This window comes from Ambystoma mexicanum, chromosome 2q, assembly GCF_040938575.1.
Source record: "Ambystoma mexicanum isolate Mex_15411 chromosome 2q, UKY_AmexF1_1, whole genome shotgun sequence".
Classification (NCBI taxonomy): domain Eukaryota; kingdom Metazoa; phylum Chordata; class Amphibia; order Caudata; family Ambystomatidae; genus Ambystoma; species Ambystoma mexicanum.
In genome coordinates this window covers 1,476,838,667-1,476,858,286 of record NC_090924.1, presented here as the reverse complement: position 1 = coordinate 1,476,858,286, position 19,620 = coordinate 1,476,838,667, and the positions used below count along the sequence as shown (strand labels likewise).

Here is a 19,620-nt window from a genome sequence, read left to right as displayed (position 1 = left end):
ACGTCCTCCTTTTCTAATTCCCCTCTCTATATCCCCACCCCTACAGTGTGTACAATCCTGCAGACTTCCTCCTGTTCTAATTCCCCTCTCTATATCCCCACCCCTACAGTGCATACAATCCTGCAGACTTCCTCCTGTTCTAATTCCCCTCTCTACATCCCACCCCTACAGTGTATACAATCCTGCAGACTTCCTCCTGTTCTAACTCCCCTCTCTACATCCCCACCCCTACAGTATATGCAATCCTGCAGACTTCCTCCTGTTCTAATTCCGTTCTCTACATCCCCATCCGTACAGTGTATACAATCCTACAGACGTCCTCCTGTTCTAACTCCCCTCTCTTCATCCCCACCCCTACAGTGTATACAATCCTGCAGACTTCCTCCTGTTCTAACTCCCCTCTCTACATCCCCACCCCTACACTGTATACAATCCTGCAGACGTCCTCCTTTTCTAATTCCCCTCTCTATATCCCCACCCCTAGTGTATACAATCCTGCAGACTTCCTCCTGTTCTAATTCCCCTCTCTATATCCCCACCCCTACAGTGTATACAATCCTGCAGACTTCCTCCTGTTCTAATTCCCCTCTCTACATCCCCGCCCCTACAGTATATACAATCCTGCAGACTTCCTCCTGTTCTAATTCCCCTCTCTACATCCCACCCCTACAGTGTATACAATCCTGCAGACGTCCTCCTGTTCTAACTCCCCTCTCTACATCCCCACCCCTACAGTATATGCAATCCTGCAGACTTCCTCCTGTTCTAATTCCGTTCTCTACATCCCCACCCGTACAGTGTATACAGTCCTGCAGACTTCCTCCTGTTCTAATTCCCCTCTCTACATCCATACCTCTACTGTGTATACACACCTACAGACTTCGTTCTGTTCTAATTCCCCTGTCTACATCCCCAACCCTACAGTGTATACAAGCCTGCATATATCCTCCTGTTCTAATTCTCCTCTCTACATCCCCACCCCTACAGTATACACAATCCTGCAGACTTCCCCCGTTCTAATTCCCCTCTCCATCCCCACTCCTACGGTGCATACAATCCTGCAGACTTCCTCCTGTTCTAATTGCCCTCTCTACAGTATATACAATCCTGCAGTCGTACTCCTGTTCTAATTCCCCTCTCTACATCCCCACCCCTACAGTGTATACAATCCTGCAGACTTCCTCCTGTTATAATTCCCCTCTCTACATCCCCACCCCTACAGTATATACAATATTGCAGATTTCCTCCTGTTTTAATTCCCCTCTCTACATCCCCACCCCTACATCGTATACAATCCTGCAGACTTCCTCCTGTTCTAATGAACCTCTCTACATCCCCACCCCTACATTGTATACAATCCTGCAGACTTCCTCCTGTTCTAATTCTCCTCTCTACATCCCCACCCCTACAATGTATACAGTCCTGCAGACTTCCTCCTTTTCTAATTCCCCTCTCTACATCCCCACCCCTACAGTGTATACAATCCTGTAGATGTCCTCCTGTTCTAATTCCCCTCTCAACATCCCCACATTTACAGTATATACAATCCTGCAGACTTCCTCCTGTTCTAATTCCCCTCTCTACATCCCCACCCCTACAGTGCATACAATCCTGCAGACTTCCTCCAGTTCTAATTCCCCTCTCTACATCCCCACCCCTGCAGTGTATACAATCCTGCAGACTTCCTCCTGTTCTAACTCCCCTCTCTACATCCCCACCCCTACAGTGTATACAATCCTGCAGATGTCCTCCTGTTCTAATTCCCCTCTCAACATCCCCACCTCTACAGTATATACAATCCTGCAGACTTCCTCCTGTTCTAATTCCTCTCTCTACATCCCCACCCCTACATTGTATACAATCCTTAAAATCCTGCAGACTTCCTCCTGTTCTAATTCCCCAATCTACATCCCCACCATAAAAGTGTATACAATCCTGCAGACGGCCTCCTGTTCTAATTCCCCTCTCTACATCCCCACCCCTACAGTGTATACAATCCTGCAGATGTCCTCCTTTTCTAACTTCCCTCTCTACAACCCCACCCCTACAGTATATGCAATCCTGCAGACTTGCTCCTGTTCTAATTCCGTTCTCTACATCCCCACCCATACAGTGTATACAGTCCTGCAGACTTCTTCCTGTTCTAATTCCCCTCTCCACCCCCCTGCAGTGTATCCAATCCTGCAGACGTCCTCCTGTTCTAATTCCCCTCTCTACATCCCCACCACTACAGTATATACAATCCTGCAGACTACCTCCTGTTCTAATTCCCCTCTCTACATCCATACCTCTACTGTGTATACACACATACAGACTTCCTTCTGTTCTAATTCCCAAACCCTACAGTGTATGCAATCCTGTAGACGTCCTCCTGTTCTTATTCCCCTCTCTACATCCCCACTCCTACAGTGCATACAATCCTGCAGACTTCCTCCAGTTCTAATTCCCCTCTCTACATCCCCACCCCTACAGTGTATACAAGCCTGCATACATCCTCCTGTTCTAATTCCCCTCTCTACATCCCCACTCCTACAGTATATACAATCCTGCAGACTTCTACCTGTTCTAATTCCCCTCTCTACACCCCCCTGCAGTGTATACAATCCTGTAGACTTCCTCCTGTTCTAATTCCCCTCTCTACATCCCCGCCCCTACAGTATATACAATCCTGCAGACTTCCTCCTGTTCTAATTCCCCTATCTACATCCCCACTCCTACAGTATATACAATCCTGCAGACTTCCTCCTGTTCTAATTCCCCTTTCTACATCCACACCCCTACAGTGTATACAATCCTGCAGACTTACTCCTGTTCTAATTCCCCTCTCTACATCCCCACCCCTACAGTGTATACAATCCTGCAGACTTCCTCCTGTTCTAACTCCCCTCTCTACATCCCCACCCCTACAGTGTATACAATCCTGCAGACGTCCTCCTTTTCTAATTCCCCTCTCTATATCCCCACCCCTAGTGTATACAATCCTGCAGACTTCCTCCTGTTCTAATTCCCCTCTCTATATCCCCACCCCTACAGTGTATACAATCCTGCAGACTTCCTCCTGTTCTAATTCCCCTCTCTACATCCCCGCCCCTACAGTATATACAATCCTGCAGACTTCCTCCTGTTCTAATTCCCCTCTCTACATCCCACCCCTACAGTGTATACAATCCTGCAGACGTCCTCCTGTTCTAACTCCCCTCTCTACATCCCCACCCCTACAGTATATGCAATCCTGCAGACTTCCTCCTGTTCTAATTCCGTTCTCTACATCCCCACCCGTACAGTGTATACAGTCCTGCAGACTTCCTCCTGTTCTAATTCCCCTCTCTACATCCATACCTCTACTGTGTATACACACCTACAGACTTCGTTCTGTTCTAATTCCCCTGTCTACATCCCCAACCCTACAGTGTATACAAGCCTGCATATATCCTCCTGTTCTAATTCTCCTCTCTACATCCCCACCCCTACAGTATACACAATCCTGCAGACTTCCCCCGTTCTAATTCCCCTCTCCATCCCCACTCCTACGGTGCATACAATCCTGCAGACTTCCTCCTGTTCTAATTGCCCTCTCTACAGTATATACAATCCTGCAGTCGTACTCCTGTTCTAATTCCCCTCTCTACATCCCCACCCCTACAGTGTATACAATCCTGCAGACTTCCTCCTGTTATAATTCCCCTCTCTACATCCCCACCCCTACAGTATATACAATATTGCAGATTTCCTCCTGTTTTAATTCCCCTCTCTACATCCCCACCCCTACATCGTATACAATCCTGCAGACTTCCTCCTGTTCTAATTCCCCTCTCTACATCCCCACCCCTACAATGTATACAGTCCTGCAGACTTCCTCCTGTTTTAATTCTCCACTCTACATCCCCACTCCTACAGTGTATACAATCCTACAGACGTCCTCCTAGTCTAATTCCCCTCTCTATATCCCCACCCCTACAGTGTATACAATCCTGCAGACTTCCTCCTAGTCTAATTCCCCTCTCTATATCCCCACCCCTACAGTGTATACAATCCTGCAGACTTCCTCCTAGTCTAATTCCCCTCTCTATATCCCCACCCCTACAGTGTATACAATCCTGCAGACTTCCTCCTGTTCTAATTCCCCTATCTACATCCTCACCCCTAGAGTGTATACAATCCTGCAGACTTCCTCCTGTTTTAATTCCCCACTCTACATCCCCACCCCTACAGTTTATACAATCCTACAGACGTCCTCCTGGTCTAATTCCCCTCTCTATATCCCCACCCCACAGTGTATACCATCCCCCAGACGTCCTCCTGTTCTAATAAACTTCTCTACACCCCCACCCCTACAGTGAAAACAATCCTGCAGACTTCCTCCTGTTCTAATTCCCCTATCTACATCCCCACCCCTACAGTGTATACAATCCTGCAGATTTCCTCCTGTTCTAATTCCCCTCTCTACATCCCCACCCCTACAGAGTATACAATCCTGCAGACTTCTTCCTGTTCTAATTCCCCTCTCTACATCCCCCCTGCAGTATATACAATCCTGCAGACTTCCTCCTGTTTTAATTCTCCACTCTACATCCCCACCCCTACAGTGTATACAATCCTGCCGACTTCCTCCTGTTCTAATTCCCCGCTCTACATCCCCACCCCTACAGTTTATACAATCCTGCAGACTTCCTCCTGATCTAATTCCCCTCTCTACATCCCCACCCCTGCAGTGTATACAATCCTGCAGACTTCCTCCTGTTCTAATTCCCCTCTCTACATCCCCACTCCTACAGTGTATACAATCCTACAGACGTCCTCCTAGTCTAATTCCCCTCTCTATATCCCCACCCCTACAGTGTATACAATCCTGCAGACTTCCTCCTAGTCTAATTCCCCTCTCTATATCCCCACCCCTACAGTGTATACAATCCTGCAGACTTCCTCCTAGTCTAATTCCCCTCCGTATAGCCCCACCCCTACAGTGTATACAATCCTGCAGACTTCCTCCTGTTCTAATTCCCCTATCTACATCCTCACCCCTAGAGTGTATACAATCCTGCAGACTTCCTCCTGGTCTAATTCCCCTCTCTATATCCCCACCCCACAGTGTATACCATCCCCCAGACGTCCTCCTGTTCTAATAAACTTCTCTACACCCCCACCCCTACAGTGAATACAATCCTGCAGACTTCCTCCTGTTCTAATTCCCCTATCTACATCCCCACCCCTACAGTGTATACAATCCTGCAGATTTCCTCCTGTTCTAATTCCCCTATCTACATCCTCACCCCTAGAGTGTATACAATCCTGCAGACTTCCTCCTGTTCTAATTCCCCTCTCTACATCCCCACCCCTGCAGTGTATACAATCCTGCAGATTTCCTCCTGTTCTAATTCCCCTATCTACATCCTCACCAATAGAGTGTATAGAATCCCGCAGACATCCTCCTGTTCTAATTCCCCTCTCTAAATTCCCCACCCGTACAGTGTATACAGTTCTGCAGACTTCCTTCTGTTCTAAATTCCGTCTCTACATCCCCACCCCTACAGTATATACAATCCTGCAGACTTCCTCCTGTTCTAATTCCCCTCTCTACATCCCCACCCCTGCAGTGAATACAATCCTGCACACTTCCTCCTGTTCTAATTCCCCTCTCTACATCCCCACCCCTGCAGTGAATACAATCCTGCAGACTTCCTCCTGTTCTAATCCCCCTCTCTACATCCCCACCCCTGCAGTGTATACAATCCTGCAGACTTCCTCCTGTTCTAATTCCCCTCTCTACATCCCCACCCCTGCAGTGTATACAATCCTGCAGACTTCCTCCTGTTCTAATTCCCCTCTCTACATCCCCACCCCTGCAGTGTATACAATCCTGCAGACTTCCTCCTGTTCTAATTCCCCTCTCTACATCCCCACCCCTACAGTGTATACAATCCTACAGACGTCCTCCTGGTCTAATTCCCCTCTCTACATCCCCCCTACATTATATACAATCCTGCAGACTTCCTCCTGTTCTCATTCCCATCTCTACATCCCCACCCCTACAGTGTATACAATCCTGCAGACTTCCTCCTGTTCTAATTCCCCTATCTACATCCCCACCCCTGCAGTGTATACAATCCTGCAGACTTCCTCCTGTTCTAATTCCCCTCTCTACATCCCCACCCCTGCAGTGTATACAATCCTGCAGACTTCCTCCTGTTCTAATTCCCCTCTCTACATCCCCACCCCTACAGTGTATACAATCCTACAGACGTCCTCCTGGTCTAATTCCCCTCTCTACATCCCCACCCCTACATAGTATACAATCCCGCAGACTTCCTCCTGATCTAATTCCCCTCTCTACATCCCCACCCCTGCAGTGTATACAATCCTGCAGACTTCCTTCTGTTCTAATTCCCCATTCTACATCCCCACCCCTGCAGAGTATACAATCCTGCAGACTTCTTCCTGTTCTAATTCCCCTCTCTACATCCCCCCTACATTATATACAATCCTGCAGACTTCCTCCTGTTCTCATTCCCATCTCTACATCCCCACCCCTACAGTGTATACAATCCTGCAGACTTCCTCCTGTTCTAATTCCCCTCTCTACATCCCACCCCTACAGTGTATACAATACTGCAGACTTCCTCCTGTTTTAATTCCCCTCTCTACATTCCCACCCCTACAGTGTATACAATCCTGCAGCCGTCCTCTTGTTCTAATTCCCCTCTCTACACCCCCACCCCTACATAGTATACAATCCTGCAGACTTCCTCCTGTTCTAATTCCCCTCTCTACACCCCCACCCCTACAGTGTACACAATCCTGCAGACTCACTCCTGTTCTAATTCCCCTATCTACATCCCCACCCCTACAGTGTATACAATCCTGCAGACTTCCTCCTGTTCTAATTTCCATCTCTACATCCCCCCTACATTATATACAATCCTGCAGACTTCCTCCTGTTCTAATTCCCCTCTCTACATCCCCACCCCTACAGTGTATACAATCCTGCAGACTTCCTACTTTTTTAATTCCCCTCTCTACATCCCCACCCCTACAGTGTATACAATCCTGCAGACTTCCTCCTGTTCTAATTCCCCTCTCTACATCCCCACCCCTACAGTGTATACAATCCTGCAGACTTCCTCCTGTTCTAATTCTCCTTTCTACATCCCCACCCCTACAGTGTATACAATCCTGCAGACTTCCTCCTGTTCTAATTCCCCTCTCTACATCCCTACCCCTGCAGTGTATACAATCCTGCAGACTTCCTCCTGTTCTAATTCCCCTCTCTACATCCCCACCCCTACAGTGTATACAATCCTGCAGACTTCCTCCTGTTCTAATTCCCCTCTCTACACCCCCACCCCTACAGTATATACAATCCTGCAGACTTCCTCCTGTTCTAATTGCCCTCTCTACAGTGTATACAATCCCACAGACTTCTTCCTGTTCTAATTCCCCTCTCTACACCCCCCCTGCAGTGTATCCAATCCTGCAGTCGTACTCCTGTTCTAATTCCCCTCCCTACATCCACACCCCTACAGTGTATACAATCCTGTAGACTTCCTCCTGTTCTAATTCCCCTCTCTACATCCCCACCCCTACAGTGTATCCAATCCTTGTAATCCTGCAGACTTAGTCCTGTTGTAATTACCCTCTCTACATCTCACCCCTACAGTGTATACAATCCTGCAGACTTACTCCTTTTCTAATTCCCCTCTCTATATCCCCACCCCTACAGTGTATACAATCCTGCAGACTTCCTCCTGTTCTAATTCCTCTCTCTATATCCCCACCCCTACAGTGTATACAATCCTGCAGACTTCCTCCTGTTCTAATTCCCCTCTCTACATCCCCGCCCCTACAGTATATACAATCCTGCAGACTTCCTCCTGTTCTAATTCCCCTCTCTACATCCCACCCCTAGAGTGTATACAATCCTGCAGACTTCCTCCTGTTTTAATTCCCCACTCTACATCCCCACCCCTACAGTTTATACAATCCTACAGACGTCCTCCTGGTCTAATTCCCCTCTCTATATCCCCACCCCACAGTGTATACCATCCCCCAGACGTCCTCCTGTTCTAATAAACTTCTCTACACCCCCACCCCTACAGTGAATACAATCCTGCAGACTTCCTCCTGTTCTAATTCCCCTATCTACATCCCCACCCCTACAGTGTATACAATCCTGCAGATTTCCTCCTGTTCTAATTCCCCTATCTACATCCTCACCCCTAGAGTGTATACAATCCTGCAGACTTCCTCCTGTTCTAATTCCCCTCTCTACATCCCCACCCCTGCAGTGTATACAATCCTGCAGATTTCCTCCTGTTCTAATTCCCCTATCTACATCCTCACCAATAGAGTGTATAGAATCCCGCAGACATCCTCCTGTTCTAATTCCCCTCTCTAAATTCCCCACCCGTACAGTGTATACAGTTCTGCAGACTTCCTTCTGTTCTAAATTCCGTCTCTACATCCCCACCCCTACAGTATATACAATCCTGCAGACTTCCTCCTGTTCTAATTCCCCTCTCTACATCCCCACCCCTGCAGTGAATACAATCCTGCACACTTCCTCCTGTTCTAATTCCCCTCTCTACATCCCCACCCCTGCAGTGAATACAATCCTGCAGACTTCCTCCTGTTCTAATCCCCCTCTCTACATCCCCACCCCTGCAGTTTATACAATCCTGCAGACTTCCTCCTGTTCTAATTCCCCTCTCTACATCCCCACCCCTGCAGTGTATACAATCCTGCAGACTTCCTCCTGTTCTAATTCCCCTCTCTACATCCCCACCCCTGCAGTGTATACAATCCTGCAGACTTCCTCCTGTTCTAATTCCCCTCTCTACATCCCCACCCCTACAGTGTATACAATCCTACAGACGTCCTCCTGGTCTAATTCCCCTCTCTACATCCCCCCTACATTATATACAATCCTGCAGACTTCCTCCTGTTCTAATTCCCCTATCTACATCCCCACCCCTGCAGTGTATACAATCCTGCAGACTTCCTCCTGTTCTAATTCCCCTCTCTACATCCCCACCCCTGCAGTGTATACAATCCTGCAGACTTCCTCCTGTTCTAATTCCCCTCTCTACATCCCCACCCCTACAGTGTATACAATCCTACAGACGTCCTCCTGGTCTAATTCCCCTCTCTACATCCCCACCCCTACATAGTATACAATCCCGCAGACTTCCTCCTGATCTAATTCCCCTCTCTACATCCCCACCCCTGCAGTGTATACAATCCTGCAGACTTCCTTCTGTTCTAATTCCCCATTCTACATCCCCACCCCTGCAGAGTATACAATCCTGCAGACTTCTTCCTGTTCTAATTCCCCTCTCTACATCCCCCCTACATTATATACAATCCTGCAGACTTCCTCCTGTTCTCATTCCCATCTCTACATCCCCACCCCTACAGTGTATACAATCCTGCAGACTTCCTCCTGTTCTAATTCCCCTCTCTACATCCCACCCCTACAGTGTATACAATACTGCAGACTTCCTCCTGTTTTAATTCCCCTCTCTACATTCCCACCCCTACAGTGTATACAATCCTGCAGCCGTCCTCTTGTTCTAATTCCCCTCTCTACACCCCCACCCCTACATAGTATACAATCCTGCAGACTTCCTCCTGTTCTAATTCCCCTCTCTACACCCCCACCCCTACAGTGTACACAATCCTGCAGACTCACTCCTGTTCTAATTCCCCTATCTACATCCCCACCCCTACAGTGTATACAATCCTGCAGACTTCCTCCTGTTCTAATTTCCATCTCTACATCCCCCCTACATTATATACAATCCTGCAGACTTCCTCCTGTTCTAATTCCCCTCTCTACATCCCCACCCCTACAGTGTATACAATCCTGCAGACTTCCTACTTTTTAATTCCCCTCTCTACATCCCCACCCCTACAGTGTATACAATCCTGCAGACTTCCTCCTGTTCTAATTCCCCTCTCTACATCCCCACCCCTACAGTGTATACAATCCTGCAGACTTCCTCCTGTTCTAATTCTCCTTTCTACATCCCCACCCCTACAGTGTATACAATCCTGCAGACTTCCTCCTGTTCTAATTCCCCTCTCTACATCCCTACCCCTGCAGTGTATACAATCCTGCAGACTTCCTCCTGTTCTAATTCCCCTCTCTACATCCCCACCCCTACAGTGTATACAATCCTGCAGACTTCCTCCTGTTCTAATTCCCCTCTCTACACCCCCACCCCTACAGTATATACAATCCTGCAGACTTCCTCCTGTTCTAATTGCCCTCTCTACAGTGTATACAATCCCACAGACTTCTTCCTGTTCTAATTCCCCTCTCTACACCCCCCCTGCAGTGTATCCAATCCTGCAGTCGTACTCCTGTTCTAATTCCCCTCCCTACATCCACACCCCTACAGTGTATACAATCCTGTAGACTTCCTCCTGTTCTAATTCCCCTCTCTACATCCCCACCCCTACAGTGTATCCAATCCTTGTAATCCTGCAGACTTCCTCCTGTTGTAATTACCCTCTCTACATCTCACCCCTACAGTGTATACAATCCTGCAGACTTACTCCTTTTCTAATTCCCCTCTCTATATCCCCACCCCTACAGTGTATACAATCCTGCAGACTTCCTCCTGTTCTAATTCCTCTCTCTATATCCCCACCCCTACAGTGTATACAATCCTGCAGACTTCCTCCTGTTCTAATTCCCCTCTCTACATCCCCGCCCCTACAGTATATACAATCCTGCAGACTTCCTCCTGTTCTAATTCCCCTCTCTACATCCCACCCCTACAGTGTATACAATCCTGCAGACTTCCTCCTGTTCTAACTCCCCTCTCTACATCCCCACCCCTACAGTGTATACAATCCTGAGACGTCCTTCTTTTCTAATTCCCCTCTCTATATCCCCACCCCTACAGTGTATACAATCCTGTAGACTTCCTCCTGTTCTAATTCCCCTCTCTACATCCCCACCCCTACAGTGTATCCAATCCTTGTAATCCTGCAGACTTCCTCCTGTTGTAATTACCCTCTCTGCATCCCACCCCTACAGTGTATACAATCCTGCACACTTCCTCCTGTTCTAATTCCCCTCTCTATATCCCCACCCCTACAGTGTATACAATCCTGCAGACTTCCTCCTGTTCTAATTCCCCTCTCTACATCCCCACCCCTACAGTATATACAATCCTGCAGACTTCCTCCTGTTCTAATTCCCCTCTCTACATCCCACCCCTACAGTGTATACAATCCTGCAGACTTCCTCCTGTTCTAACTCCCCTCTCTACATCCCCACCCCTACAGTGTATACAATCCTGCAGACGTCCTCCTTTTCTAATTCCCCTCTCTATATCCCCACCCCTACAGTGTGTACAATCCTGCAGACTTCCTCCTGTTCTAATTCCCCTCTCTATATCCCCACCCCTACAGTGCATACAATCCTGCAGACTTCCTCCTGTTCTAATTCCCCTCTCTACATCCCACCCCTACAGTGTATACAATCCTGCAGACTTCCTCCTGTTCTAACTCCCCTCTCTCCTTCCCAACCCCTACAGTATATGCAATCCTGCAGACTTCCTCCTGTTCTAATTCCGTTCTCTACATCCCCATCCGTACAGTGTATACAATCCTACAGACGTCCTCCTGTTCTAACTCCCCTCTCTTCATCCCCACCCCTACAGTGTATACAATCCTGCAGACTTCCTCCTGTTCTAACTCCCCTCTCTACATCCCCACCCCTACAGTGTATACAATCCTGCAGACGTCCTCCTTTTCTAATTCCCCTCTCTATATCCCCACCCCTAGTGTATACAATCCTGCAGACTTCCTCCTGTTCTAATTCCCCTCTCTATATCCCCACCCCTACAGTGTATACAATCCTGCAGACTTCCTCCTGTTCTAATTCCCCTCTCTACATCCCCGCCCCTACAGTATATACAATCCTGCAGACTTCCTCCTGTTCTAATTCCCCTCTCTACATCCCACCCCTACAGTGTATACAATCCTGCAGACGTCCTCCTGTTCTAACTCCCCTCTCTACATCCCCACCCCTACAGTATATGCAATCCTGCAGACTTCCTCCTGTTCTAATTCCGTTCTCTACATCCCCACCCGTACAGTGTATACAGTCCTGCAGACTTCCTCCTGTTCTAATTCCCCTCTCTACATCCATACCTCTACTGTGTATACACACCTACAGACTTCGTTCTGTTCTAATTCCCCTGTCTACATCCCCAACCCTACAGTGTATACAAGCCTGCATATATCCTCCTGTTCTAATTCTCCTCTCTACATCCCCACCCCTACAGTATACACAATCCTGCAGACTTCCCCCGTTCTAATTCCCCTCTCCATCCCCACTCCTACGGTGCATACAATCCTGCAGACTTCCTCCTGTTCTAATTGCCCTCTCTACAGTATATACAATCCTGCAGTCGTACTCCTGTTCTAATTCCCCTCTCTATATCCCCACCCCTACAGTGTATACAATCCTGCAGACTTCCTCCTGTTCTAATTCCCCTCTCTACATCCCCACCCCTACAGTATATACAATCCTGCAGACTTCCTCCTGTTCTAATTCGCCTCTCTACATCCCACCCCTACAGTGTATACAATCCTGCAGACTTCCTCCTGTTCTAACTCCCCTCTCTACATCCCCACCCCTACAGTGTATACAATCCTGCAGACGTCCTCCTTTTCTAATTCCCCTCTCTATATCCCCACCCCTATAGTGTATACAATCCTGCAGACTTCCTCCTGTTCTAATTCCCCTCTCTGTATCCCCACCCCTACAGTGTATACAATCCTGCAGACTTCCTCCTGTTCTAATTCCCCTCTCTACATCCCCGCCCCTACAGTATATACAATCCTGCAGACTTCCTCCTGTTCTAATTCCCCTCTCTACATCCCACCCCTACAGTGTATACAATCCTGCAGACGTCCTCCTGTTCTAACTCCCCTCTCTACATCCCCACCCCTACAGTATATGCAATCCTGCAGACTTCCTCCTGTTCTAATTCCGTTCTCTACATCCCCACCCGTACAGTGTATACAGTCCTGCAGACTTCCTCCTGTTCTAATTCCCCTCTCTACATCCATACCTCTACTGTGTATACACACCTACAGACTTCGTTCTGTTCTAATTCCCCTCTCTACATCCCCAACCCTACAGTGTATACAAGCCTGCATATATCCTCCTGTTCTAATTCTCCTCTCTACATCCCCACCCCTACAGTATACACAATCCTGCAGACTTCCCCCGTTCTAATTCCCCTCTCCATCCCCACTCCTACGGTGCATACAATCCTGCAGACTTCCTCCTGTTCTAATTGCCCTCTCTACAGTATATACAATCCTGCAGTCGTACTCCTGTTCTAATTCCCCTCTCTACATCCCCACCCCAACAGTGTATACAATCCTGCAGACTTCCTCCTGTTATAATTCCCCTCTCTACATCCCCACCCCTACAGTATATACAATATTGCAGATTTCCTCCTGTTTTAATTCCCCTCTCTACATCCCCACCCCTACATCGTATACAATCCTGCAGACTTCCTCCTGTTCTAATGAACCTCTCTACATCCCCACCCCTACATTGTATACAATCCTGCAGACTTCCTCCTGTTCTAATTCTCCTCTCTACATCCCCACCCCTACAATGTATACAATCCTGCAGATTTCCTCCTTTTCTAATTCCCCTCTCTACATCCCCACCCCTACAGTGTATACAATCCTGTAGATGTCCTCCTGTTCTAATTCCCCTCTCAACATCCCCACATTTACAGTATATACAATCCTGCAGACTTCCTCCTGTTCTAATTCCCCTCTCTACATCCCCACCCCTACAGTGCATACAATCCTGCAGACTTCCTCCAGTTCTAATTCCCCTCTCTACATCCCCACCCCTACAGTGTATACAATCCTGCAGACTTCCTCCTGTTCTAACTCCCCTCTCTACATCCCCACCCCTACAGTGTATACAATCCTGCAGATGTCCTCCTGTTCTAATTCCCCTCTCAACATCCCCACCTCTACAGTATATACAATCCTGCAGACTTCCTCCTGTTCTAATTCCTCTCTCTACATCCCCACCCCTACATTGTATACAATCCTTAAAATCCTGCAGACTTCCTCCTGTTCTAATTCCCCTCTCTACATCCCCACCATAAAAGTGTATACAATCCTGCAGACGGCCTCCTGTTCTAATTCCCCTCTCTACATCCCCACCCCTACAGTGTATACAATCCTGCAGATGTCCTCCTTTTCTAACTTCCCTCTCTACAACCCCACCCCTACAGTATATGCAATCCTGCAGACTTGCTCCTGTTCTAATTCCGTTCTCTACATCCCCACCCGTACAGTGTATACAGTCCTGCAGACTTCTTCCTGTTCTAATTCCCCTCTCCACCCCCCTGCAGTGTATCCAATCCTGCAGACGTCCTCCTGTTCTAATTCCCCTCTCTACATCCCCACCACTACAGTATATACAATCCTGCAGACTTCCTCCTGTTCTAATTCCCCTCTCTACATCCATACCTCTACTGTGTATACACACCTACAGACTTCCTTCTGTTCTAATTCCCAAACCCTACAGTGTATACAATCCTGTAGATGTCCTCCTGTTCTTATTCCCCTCTCTACATCCCCACTCCTACAGTGCATACAATCCTGCAGACTTCCTCCAGTTCTAATTCCTCTCTCTACATCCCCACCCCTACAGTGTATACAAGCCTGCATACATCCTCCTGTTCTAATTCCCCTCTCTACATCCCCACTCCTACAGTATATACAATCCTGCAGACTTCTACCTGTTCTAATTCCCCTCTCTACACCCCCCTGCAGTGTATACAATCCTGTAGACTTCCTCCTGTTCTAATTCCCCTCTCTACATCCCCGCCCCTACAGTATATACAATCCTGCAGACTTCCTCCTGTTCTAATTCCCCTCTCTACATCCCACCCCTACAGTGTATACAATCCTGCAGACTTCCTCCTGTTCTAATTCCCCTCTCTACATCCCCACCCCTACAGTGTATACAATCCTGCAGACTTCCTCCCGTTCTAACTCCCCTCTCTACATCCCCACCCCTACAGTGTATACAATCCTGCAGATGTCCTCCTGTTCTAATTCCCCTCTCAACATCCCCACCTCCACAGTATATACAATCCTGCAGACTTCCTCCTGTTGTAATTCCTCTCTCTACATCCCCACCCCTACATTGTATACAATCCTTAAAATCCTGCAGACTTCCTCCTGTTCTAATTCCCCTCTCTACATCCCCACCATAAAAGTGTATACAATCCTGCAGATGGCCTCCTGTTCTAATTACCCTCTCTACATCCCCACCCCTAGAGTGTATACAATCCTGCAGACGTCCTCCTGTTCTAACTTCCCTCTCTACATCCCCACCCCTACAGTATATGCAATCCTGCAGACTTGCTCCTGTTCTAATTCCGTTCTCTACATCCCCACCCGTACAGTGTATACAGTCCTGCAGACTTCCTCCTGTTCTAATTCCCCTCTCTACATCCCCACCCCTATAGTGTATACAATCCTGTAGACTTCCTCCTGTTCTTATTCCCCTCTCTACATCCCCACTCCTACAGTGCATACAATCCTGCATACATCCTCCTGTTCTAATTCGCCTCTCTACATCCCCACTCCTACAGTATATACAATCCAGCAGACTTCCTCCTGTTTTAATTCCCCTCTCTACATCCCCACCCCTACAGTGTATACAATCCCACAGACTTCTTCCTGTTCTAATTCCCCTCTCTACACCCCCCCTGCAGTGTATCCAATCCTGCAGCCATACTCCTGTTCTAATTCCCCTCTCTACATCCCCACCCCTACAGTATATACAATCCTGTACACTTCCTCCTGTTCTAATTCCCCTCTCTACATCCCCACCCCTACAGTGTATAGAATCCTTATAATCCTGCAGACTTCCTCCTGTTCTAATTCCCCTCTCTACATCCCCACCCCTACAGTATATGCAATCCTGCAGACGTCCTCCTTTTCTAATTTCCCTCTCTACATCCCCACCCCTACAGTGCATACAATCCTGCATACATCCTCCTGTTCTAATTCCTCTCTTACATCCCCACCCCTACAGTATACACAATCCTGCAGACTTCCCCCTGTTCTAATTTCCCTCTCTATATCCATACCTCTACAGTCCATAAAATCCTGCAGACTTCCTCCTGTTCTAATTGTCCTCTCTACATCCCCACCCCTACAGTGTATACAATCCTGTAGACTTCCTCCTGTTCTAATTCTCCTCTCTACATCCCCACCCCTACAGTATATACAATCCTGCAGACTTCCTCCTGTTCTAATTCCCCTCTCTACATCCCCGCCCCTACAGTATATATAATCCTGCAGACTTCCTCCTGTTCTAATTCCCCTCTCTACATCCCACCCCTACAGTGTATACAATCCTGCAGACTTCCTCCTGCTCTTATTCCCCACTCTACATCCCCACTCCTACAGTATATACAATCCTGCAGACTTCCTCCTGTTTTAATTCCCCTCTCTACATCCCAACCCCTACAGTGTATACAATCCCACAGTCTTCTTCCTGTTCTAATTCCCCTCTCTACACCCCCCCTGCAGTGTATCCAATCCTGCAGTCATACTCCTGTTCTAATTCCCGTCTCTACATCCCCCCTACAGTGTATACAATCCTGTAGACTTCCTCCTGTTCTAATTCCCCTCTCTACATCCCCCCTACCGTGTATACAATCCTGTAGACTTCCTCCTGTTCTAATTCCCCTCTCTATATCCCCACCCCTACAGTGTATAGAATCCTTATAATCCTGCAGACTTCCTCCTGTTCTAATTCCCCTTTCTACATCCCACCCCTACAGTGTATACAATCCTGCAGACTTCCTCCTGTTCTAATTCCCCTTTCTACATCCCACCCCTACAGTGTATACAATCCTGCAGACTTCCCCGTGTTCTAATTCCCCTCTCTACATCCCACCCCTACAGTGTATACAATCCTGCAGACTTCCTCCTGTTCTACGTCCCCTCTCTACATCCCCGCCCCTACAGTATATACAATCCCACAGACTTCTTCCTGTTCTAATTCCCCTCTCTACACCCCCCTGCAGTGTATCCAATCCTGCAGTCGTACTCCTGTTCTAATTCCCCTCTCTACATCCCCACCCCTACAGTGTATACAATCCTGCAGACATCCTCCTGTCCTAATTCCCCTCTCTACATCCCCACCCCTACAGTGTATACAATCCTGCAGACGTCCTCCTGTTCTAATTCCCCTCTCTACATCCCCACCCCTACAGTGTATACAATACTGCAGTCTTCCTCCTTTTCTAATTCCCCTCTCTACATCCCTACCCCTACAGTGCATACAATCCTGCAGACTTCCTCCTGTTCTAATTCCCCTCTCTACATCCCCATCCCTACAGTATATACCATACTGCAGATTTCCTCCTGTTTTAATTCCCCTCTCTACATCCCCACCCCTACAGTATACACAATCCTGCAGACTTCCCCCGTTCTAATTCCCCTCTCTACATCCCCACCCCTACAGAGCATACAATCCTGCAGACTTCCTCCTGTTCTAATTCCCCTCTCCACACCCCCACCCTTACAGTGTATACAATCCTACAGACGTCCTCCTGTTCTAATTCCCCTCTCTACACCCCCCCTGCAGTGTATCCAATCCTGCAGTCGTACCCCTGTTCTAATTCCCCTCTCTACATCCCCACCCCTACAGTGTATACAATCCTGTAGAATTCCTCCTGTTCTAATTCCCCTCTCTACATCCCCACCCCTACAGTGTATACAATCCTTACAATCCTGCAGACTTCCTCCTTTTCTAATTCCTCTCTCTACATCCCCACCCCTACAGTGTATACAATCCTGCAGACTTCCTCCTGTTCTAATGCCCCTCTCTACATCCCACCCCTACTTGAGTGGAATCTTGCATACATAGAGGCCACGCCCCTGCCAGGCAGATCTCCCTGAGAGGGTCTCTCAGATCACAGGGGATCCTACCGGAATGGGATCTTGCATACACAGATGCCACACCCCCACCAGGCAGATCTCCCTAGGGGGTCTCTCAGATCACAGGGGATCCTACCTGAGTTGGGTTTTGCATACACAGAAGCCACGCCCCCACCAGGCAGATCTCCCTGGGGGGTCTCTCAGATCACAGGGGGTCCTACATGAGTGGGATCTTGCATACACAGAGGCCATTCCCCCGCCAGGCAGATCTCCCTGGGGGTGTGTCTCTCAGATCACAGAGGATCCTACCTGAGTGGGATCTTGCATACACAGAGGCCACGCCCCCAGGCAGATCTCCCTGGGGGGTCTCTAAGATCACAGTGGGTCCTACCTGAGTGGGATCTTGCATACACAGAGGCCACGCCCCAACCAGGCAGATCTCCCTGGGGAGTCTCTCAGATCACAGGGGGTCCTACATGAGTGGGATCTTGCATACACAGAGGTCATGCCCCCGCCAGGCAGATCTCCCTGGGGGTGTGTCTCTCAGATCACAGGGGATCCTACCTGAGTGGGATCTTGCATACACAGAGGCCACGCCCCCACGAGGCAGATCTCTCTGGGGGGTCTCTCAGATCACAGGGGATCCTACCGGAATGGGATCTTGCATGCACAGATGCCACACCCCCACCAGGCATATCTCCCTGGGGGAGTCTCTCATATCACAGGGGATACTACCTGAGTGGGGTCTTGCATACACAGAAGCCACACCCCCACCAGGCAGATCTCCCTGGGGGTCTCTCAGATCACAAGGGATCCTACATGAGTGGGATCTTGCATACACAGAGGCCATGCCCCCGCCAGGCAGATCTCCCTGGGGGGTCTCCCAGATCACAGGGGGTCCTACATGAGTGGGATCTTGCATACACAGAGGCCACGCCCCGCCAGGCAGATCTCCCTGGGGGTCTCTCAGATCACAGGGGGTCCTACCTGAGTGGGATCTTGCATTCAATGAAGCCACACCCCTGCCAGGCCGATCTCCCTGGGTGGTCTCTCAGATCACAGGGGATCCTACCTGAGTGGGATCTTACATACATAGAGGCCATGCCCCCACCAGGCTGATCCCCCTGGGGGGTTTCTCAGATCACAGGGGATCCTACCTGAGTGGGATCTTGCATACACAGAGGCCACGCCCCCGCCAGGCAGATCTCCCTGGGGGGTCGCTCAGATCACAGGGGGACCTACCTGTGTGGGATCTTGCACACACAGAGGCCACGCCCCCACCAGGCAGATCTCCCTGGGGGGTGGGGTCTCTCAGATCACAGGGGGTCCTACCTGAGTGGGATCTTGCTCAGCCCTTTGCAGGTCCTGCTCTCCTGGCAGCAGAGATGGGAATGAAGCAGCTAAAACGGGTGCAATGGAAGAGGCTAGAAATGGGGAGTAACTGGGATCAATGTGAGGAATGAAGAGTAACAGCAGGGCGAAGGCTGTAGGGATGGGGAGTAACACCAGGGCAAAGGCTAGAGTGATGAGGAGTAACACCAGGGGAATGCTGGGGAATGGGGAGTAACACAAGGGCAAATGTGGGGGGTGGGGACTAACGTCCTCACATCCCCTGAACAACACCTTCATTAGAGAAAGGGGAAGGAACTCAGGAATAAATCA

The 19,620-nt window shown here is 48.8% G+C and overlaps 1 protein-coding gene across 1 annotated transcript in view; it reads right to left on the bottom strand.

Moving 5' to 3' along the window:
* LOC138570288 (zinc finger protein 665-like) overlaps positions 1-19,377 on the bottom strand; it is a 309,081-nt gene extending 289,704 nt beyond the window's left edge. Inside the window, exon 1 of the mRNA XM_069649060.1 lies at positions 19,291-19,377. The gene's annotated coding sequence lies outside the window, so the exon portion shown is untranslated. The remainder of the gene's footprint in view (positions 1-19,290) is intronic.
* Positions 19,378-19,620: the final 243 nt, after the last annotated feature.